This window comes from Nicotiana attenuata, unplaced genomic scaffold (assembly GCF_001879085.1).
Source record: "Nicotiana attenuata strain UT unplaced genomic scaffold, NIATTr2, whole genome shotgun sequence".
Classification (NCBI taxonomy): domain Eukaryota; kingdom Viridiplantae; phylum Streptophyta; class Magnoliopsida; order Solanales; family Solanaceae; genus Nicotiana; species Nicotiana attenuata.
The window spans coordinates 33,874-42,387 of NW_017671687.1; positions in this window are offsets into that span (position 1 = coordinate 33,874).

Here is an 8,514-nt window from a genome sequence, read left to right on the forward strand (position 1 = left end):
GCTGGAGTCTGAAATTGGGGAGCCATCTGCTCCGGAGTGTGAGTAGCGGGATTCTGTGCTCCTCCTCCTTCCCGAGAGACGGCTGGTGCTACAGGAAGCATACTGGCCTGGGTAACACTCTCTATAAGGCCCATTAGACGGACCAAAGCATCCTGAAGTACCGGGGTAGCTATGAACCCTTCTGGAACCTGAGCTGGCCCTGCTGGAACCGTCTGGGTCGGAGCCTCCTCGTCGAACTCTACCTGAGGCTCTACCGCTGGTGCTGCTGCTCGAGCTCTAGGCTGAGCCCTGCCCCTGCCTCGGCCTCTAGCACGGCCTCGGCCTCGTCCTCTGCCCCTCGTAGGGGCTGCCGCTGGGGGCTCGGGCTGCTGATCAGTTGATGAAGCGGTACGTGTTCTCGCTATCTGCGAAAGAACAAGAATAGAGAGTTCAATTAACATTGAAAGACCAAATCACACGACAGAGAAGAATAGAAGTGAAATTGTTTCTAAACTCTGTAGCCTCTGGAGGATAAGCACAGACGTCTCCGTACCGATCCCTCAGACTCTACCTAACTTGTTCGTGAATTGTGAGACCTAGGCAACCTAGTGCTCTGATACCAACTTGTCACGACCCGAATTTCCCACCGTCGGGATCGTGATGGCGCCTAACATCGCAGTCGCTAGGCAAGCCAATGTTAGAGTTCTATTCACCTTTTTCCTTTACTTTTTATAATTTAGAAATTTAACAAAACTAAATTAACGGAAATAAAAGCGGAAGTACATAATTAACTGATTATCCTTATACTATTAACAGAAAAATCGAAACAGTTACCACCCAGAAACTGGTGTCATAACCCACGAACATTCTATGAATATCTACAAGTAATGGTCTGAAAGAAAAGTACATCTATCTCGAAAGAAAATAAAACAGAAATGTAAATCATAGGAGGGGACGCCAGGGCTTGCGGACGCCTGCAGGACTACCTTGGGTCTCCTAAGTGAATGCTTGCTACCGACCTCTCGATCAGCCACAACCAGCTTCAAAATCTGCACAGAAAGTTCAGAGTGCACTATCAGTACAACCGACCCTATGTACTTGTAAGTGCCGAGCCTAACCTCGACGAGGTAGTGACGAGGCTACCGCGGGGCATAAGCAATATAACCTGCAACAGTTTATAATAAAGCAAAAAGGAAATACGGAACAAATTGGAACAGTAACTTGCAACAAAGTAAATACGGAACCTAAACTTCTTGCTAGTACTCAGCTATAACCAATCCTTAAGAGAGTTACAATACTACAGATAAATCACAGCAGAAGGAGAATACATAACATAAAATGATGCGGCACGCATCACGATCCCACCATATAATCGGTAACAATATGAACATCCGCCCTTATTACTCCTTGTTGCGGCGTGCAACCCGATCCCACCGTTCCACCCTTATTACTCCTCAATATATCACCCTTATTCCTCCTGTTGCGGCGTGCAATCCGATCCCACCTGTCCACCCTTATTACTCCTTGTTGCGACGCGCAACCCGATCCCACCAGACAATCACATTTCACCCTTATTCCTCCTGTTGCAGTGTGCAACCCGATCCCACCATATCACTACCAATCACAAAATAAGAACAAGTATTTCACAATTTAGCTCAAAACCCTCCACAACATTTATACCTCAAACCAAAAGAACGGGAGATCTATACAATTATGAAACTTTATCAGTTAATACTACACAAAGAGACCAACCAAAGTGTACCATGAAGCACCAACAAACCAACTTAAACCACCAATGTAATATAATGAAACTACGGAACAGTTAATACCTTCAATAGAGAAAACAACATTTAACAAGAAGCAATTAGACATGGAAGCAACAATTACCAAGTAGCAGTTAAGACAGGAAAACAATATATTAGGAAACGGGGAAGGGAACAGGCTAAACATATAATTTGGCGGCGCATAGGTACTCGTCACCGCACCTATACGCCACACACATGGAATTTCACATAGCAATTAAGTCGGGGATCACTAATCCCTCGAGTCAAGGTTAGACCAAACACTTACCTCAAGCCAACGAGCAATTCAAAGCTCAAATATCGCTTTACCTCTCGATTCCACTTCCAATCCACTCGTATCTGGTAATAATCAACTTAATAACATCAATTACCGCTAAAGAAATCAATTCCAATGCATAATTATAGGTTTTCTAATATTTCCCCCAAAAAGTCAAAAACCGACCCCAGCCCGCTTGGTCAAAACTCGAAATTCGGATCAAAACTCGATTATCCGTTCACCCCCGAGCCCGGATATACAATTGGTTTTGGAATCCGACCTCAATTTGAGGTCCAAATCCCTAAATTTCGAAATTCCTAAGTTCTACCCAAAACCACCCAATTCCGCGATGAAAAACCCTAGATTCTAAGATGAAATTTTGTAAAAAGATGAAATAGATTGAACGAAATGAGTTAAAAATCATTTACCTATGATTTGGGGAAGAAATGGTGTTTGGAAAATCGCCTCCTGAGGTTTAGGTTTTGAGAAATGGGAGAATGAATGAAAAATCCCGTCCAAAATCGTTTTTGAACAATTGCAGGTATCGCATTTGCGATCATTACTTCCCAAATGCAAACTCGCAAATGCGGATATTACTTCGCAAATGCGAAACATGGCCTGGCCTGCTATCATCGCAAATGCGAACAAGTGTTCGCAAATGCAACCTGTTCACATCGCAATTGCGATCCTGAGCTTCGTAATTGCGAAGGTCCCCTCCCAGCCCTTCTGATCGCCAATGCGAAACATCTTCGCAAATGCGATGCTTGCATTTGCGAGCCAGACTTCGCAAATGCGAAGTCTGTAGACCTGAAGCATACCAGCAAAATTCCTTAGTCCAATTCACTCCGTAGCCTATCCAAAACTCACCCGAGCCCTCGGGGCTCCAAACCAAACATGCACACAAGTCTTAAAACATCATACGAACATGCTCGCGCGATCAAATCGCCAAAATAACACCTAAAACTACGAATTTAGCAACAAATTGCATGAAATTTTCAAGAAAGTTTCAAAACTTCTAACTTTTCAACCATAGGGCCGAATCACGTCAAATCAACTCCATTTTCTACCAAATTTCACAGACATGACTTAAATATCATATTAAACCTGTACCGGGCTCCGGAACCAAAATACGGGCCCGATACCAACGAGATCACGAATTAGTCAATTTCTTTAAATCCTTATAATTCCAGTTTAACAATTTTCATCAAAAATTCATTTCTCGGGTTAGGGACCTCGGAATTCGATTCCGGACATACGCCCAGGTCCCATATTTTACTACGCACCCTCTGGGACCGTCAAAATACGGGTCCGGGTCCGTTTACTCAAAATGTTGACCGAAGTCAACTAAAATCAACTTTTAAAGGCAAAATTTATTATTTTCTCAAATTTCCACATAAAGGCTTTCCGGAATCGCGCCCGGACTGCGCACGCAAATCGAGAAGAGATAAAATGAGGTTTTTAAGGCCTAGGAACACCGATTTGAGTTCTAAAACAGAAGATGACTTTTTGGGTCATCACATGTTTGGATAGTTAATACTAGTTGTATTGTATCGTACTGTTATTTTAAATATAATGTTTGTTTTGATTGTTACTTAGATTTTATTGTATCTTCAAAAGTGTCACTTTATGGAACGACCGATTTGGTGTGGTTGGGTTGTTACCTTATTTTTTCCTCTCATCTTGTCCTTCTTTATTATTAAATATTCATATTTTATCTTTTACCCTATCTTTTTCTAATAATTCTGCCTCGTACCTTTTTTTATTTTATTTATAATATTGCAAGTTTTTTTATTATATATTATTGTTTCATGCCATCATGAAACGACGACAAACAATTGAATATTTATCCAATGATTATATACATCAAAACGATACACTACAATACAATACAATACAATACAATACAATACTATACGATACATTATGAAACGACACATAGAAACCATCCAAACAAGGTGTAAATTGCTTTCTTGTATGTTTTACTGCGTCGTTTTCATGAGTCACCTAATATTTCCCTTGTTTGAAAGGCTTAGGTACGAGAAAAAAGGAACTGAATTAGCCAGTGAGAATCAACAATTTTTACACATCGTCCTATGTTCTTATCATTTTCCTCGGATGCTGTATCAATTTCTTCTTCAGGATAATTCGAAAATTTTGGATCAAAGTAAGGATTGCACAGTATTTTGACAAGAAATATAATCATATTTGGACATTTTGGAACTATTCATTATTCAAGTACGAATAATTGAATAAAACAATTTGAACAGCTCCTTCCATTTCTATCACCATTCCCTTTTATTTCTCTTCATTTATTAGGTATATTTGTAGCTTTTTACCGTGGGTTGGGAACTTCGGGTTGCATTTATTTTAAGAAAAAATGATACTGTGTAACCGCTCTCAAAATATATATATATATTATGTATGTTATATACAAAAATTATACAAATTTTATACACTTTTGCGGCTACCGAATATAAATAGTTTCTGGCGCGAGCTAAAAGTAAAAAAAGGCCTTATTTTAATCCCATTGGTTGGGGTTTTGGGTATATATGAATAATTTATTTGGTTGAGGAACTCTTTTGCGTTAAATAATAATTTCTTTTATGAAATGGTTGTGATTTGAAGTTAGCCAGAAAATGAAAAGAATGATATTGCTTGATATTAATTGAATGTGCAGTGATTTTCCGGTTAGAAAAATAATTTTGATGATTTTACAGCAATTATACTACACCAAGTTGAATGGTTTTCGGTGTAATTAACCATGTAATTACGAGTATACATTTCTTATTAATATAAATGATTGATGGATAAAACCGAACACAAGCAAATAGGATATCTCATTAAAAACATAATATTTCCTTCATTTTGATTTATATGACATTGTTACTATTTGAAGAGTCTAATAATTTTCTCTTTTACCGGTATATATCTTTTTATATATATTAAATATATTTATTATAAAAAAATTAATATTATTATAATGCTTTTTATATCTGGATTCTAATAATGTAACTCTTATTTTGAAAAATCAGTATTTGAATTGAAATAAAAAATTAGAATATTTTTGAGTAATCTCTATATTTTCTAATCCATTATTCTTTTTTAAACGAAGAGAGTAGTAATACCATTACTAAATAACTAGTATTAGTACCCGCGCGGATGCGCGAACACTAATCATGTCAAATATTTAAGTTATTTAGATTGTATGTAAATAATCTTAAAATTTATACTTTCTCAGTAAATATAGATAATTTGGATATTAACTACATGAAAAAAATTAACCATTTCTTCTATTTTTCTTTTTTGGTACCATTCTTGCCGGTATCAGTGGATCCTAAAAATAGTTAGGAAGCAAAATAATAACTCATATTTATGGCAAAATAATCAAATGTTGAGACAATGAATGACTCTTTGGATAAGACTTAACTCTTTTACTACTACTTGAACTNAGTCCAATCCAATCCGTTCTTATTTGGATTGGATTTGGATTTGGATTGTAATTACTTCATTCCAAAAATCAAAAATTCCAAATTGAAATTTTCATATCTAATCTGAACTACCTGAAACGTCCTCCCCTAATGTAAAAATCTTTTTTGAAGGGTAAAAAAAGCGAAATGATATTTACTGCTAAGGGCCTTCATGCTTTTAATAAAAATACTAGTATCAGTACCCGCGCGAATGCGCGGACACTAATCATGTCAAATATTTAAGTTATTTGGATTGTATGTAAAATAATCTTAAAATTTATACTTTCTCAGTAAATATAGATACTCATTGGATATTAACTACATGAAAAAAATTAACCATTTCTTCTATTTTTCTTTTTTGATATCATTCTTGCCGGTGTCATTGGATCCTTAAATAGTCAGGAAGCAAATAATAACTCATAATTATGGCGAAACAATCAAATGTTGGGACAATGAATGACTCTTTGGATAAGACTTAACTCTTTTACTACTACTTGAACTCTTATATGGTGTGTTGATATCTCTTAAAAAATATTTCTTTCTTGAAATTTCTGTTTCTAAAATATTATATTTCAATAATAATAATTTTTATAATAATGTAATTGAAAATATTATTCTTAATTCAAAACTCATTTTAGTTGGCTAATATAAAAAATCTTTGGCTAGTGAATATTTTTTACTCCATTTCGATATTTGACGTTAACCATGTTAAAAATCTGAGTTATTTGAATTATATGTAAATAACCTTAACATTTAAACCTTCTAAATAATTATGGATAATCGTCAGATATTAATTAAGAAATACTACATGAAAAAAGACTAACATTTTCTCAATTCTCGTAGTGATAATTTTATTTTTGTACTATTCTCATAGGTGTCATTGGAACCTAAAAATAGCCACAAAGTGAAATATAACTCATATTTATAGCAAAGCACAAAGGTTGACACGATATAAACGATTCTTTGATTACGACGTGACTCTTATACTACGACTTGAACTCATATTTGGTATGATTTTATCTTTCAAAAAATATTTCTATTTTGATATTTTTATTTCAAAAACTTTATATATATTATAATAATGATTATCTTTATAATTATGCATGTGAAGATATTATCCCTAATTTAAAATTTACTTTAATCGGCTATCTAAAAATTTAAATGAGTATTTGGCCAGATTTATTTCAGTATGGCTTCGCTTAAGTTTATTGATATCTCCAGCCCCAGAATTTGAAATTTTAATACCGTATATATACAAAAAATTTGTTCTTTGAATCATTAAATATTAAATTAGTTGATTATTATTATTATTATAAAACATTGCACATATTGTCTTAAAATTGGCAAGTAGTTTATTTTTTGACACCATGCTTGGCTTAACCTCAATGCAAACTACTCAAATTGCATTCCAATTCAAATTTGAATATCATATCAGTTTGTTAGTAATAGTGAATTTTTTAAAACGACACATAATGTAAATTTTTTTAAAAAAAAATATTCTAAGATATTCTTATCTTATAATCTATGTATTTGAGTTGAAAAAAAAAATTGAAATCGATGAGATTAACTTTCAAATTTTTTATACTCAACAAAGATGAAACATAAGAAGAAATTTATTGTCATCTTTTATTTCTCGTTTTTAGATCTTTCTAACATTTTTTTCAATATTTATTTTCTTGATGAGTTTTAAAACAATTGTGTAACATAATGACTTGTGATGTATATTTTTTAGTCTTTGGTTGAAGTTATTTCATATTTTTCTTTTGGCTTTATCTAATCAGCCTAAATAGGTGCTCAACCGACCATTTAAATTAAAAAATTGAATGATGTGTAATTTATATATAATTCATATATAATATGTGTTAATCGTGTTGTCGGTATCATCTATTTATATTACTTAAAAAAAAATAAAATGGCTAGATATTATTGTAAATATTCCAAAGATTTCGGTTTTTAAGTTTATCCATGATATAAACTTTTATTATAATAATTTTAAAACTCTCTACTAATGTTCAAAAATATCTTATCTTTTTATATCTTTGAACTAAAAAAAGTAAAGAGTTTTTTTGAAATAATTTGCTTACATTTAAAAAAAAAAAAAAATTCACGTCATACCAATTTTTTCTTTGTATATACTCTTTGTTACACTTAAAAGTCGCTATAAAAACTATCAATTAGAAACCAATTTATCTCTTGTTGAGTTTGAAAAAAAAACCTTTCACATAATCTAATGATTCAAAACTAATATTCTTCAAAGAAAAAAAATATTATACCCTTGCAATATTGGTTTGACTACAGCTAAATGAAGGGGTTTCAGCTTATACCCTTCAAATCTTTGAATGTGCTAAATTGAAATTAATGATAGCAATTGTATGGCCAAAGTTTTGTTATTTGTTTGATGTCCATTTATGCAAATTGGACTCTTCAAACAAATATTCTTCAAAAGAAAAAAGAAACAATTTTTTTTTTTTTTTTTAATATTGACTGATTTTGTGATGTTTCTTTCTCCAGCATGTATGTTTACTTTATTATATATGTAACTAAACTTTTATTTGGTTTTGTAAACTCTTTTTTGTTATTTAGATAAACATAGACGTGTACCCTATATATGATATTTATTTTAAAAGAATTACATTTTATTCAAATCTAGCTACAGTGTTTCAAAGAACTATACTTATAGGATTTTAAATGTGAAAGAGTTTTATAGTTATATGGAGTATTTTTTTTTTTTTTTGGCTAGAGGCGAAGTAGTATTTAAATAATTATAAAAAATAACAAAAGTTCCTAAATGATTGCATATGATCATTCACCGAATTAAGTATGATAACATGATAAAAAACGATAAATTTTATTTTTAATTTAAATTCGAATTTTAGAACTTTATCTATAAATTCAAAATTATCGTTTAATTCAAATTCTTATATTATATATATATATATATATATATATATATATATATTATAATATATATATATATATATAATATATATTTGTATTATACATAAAATAG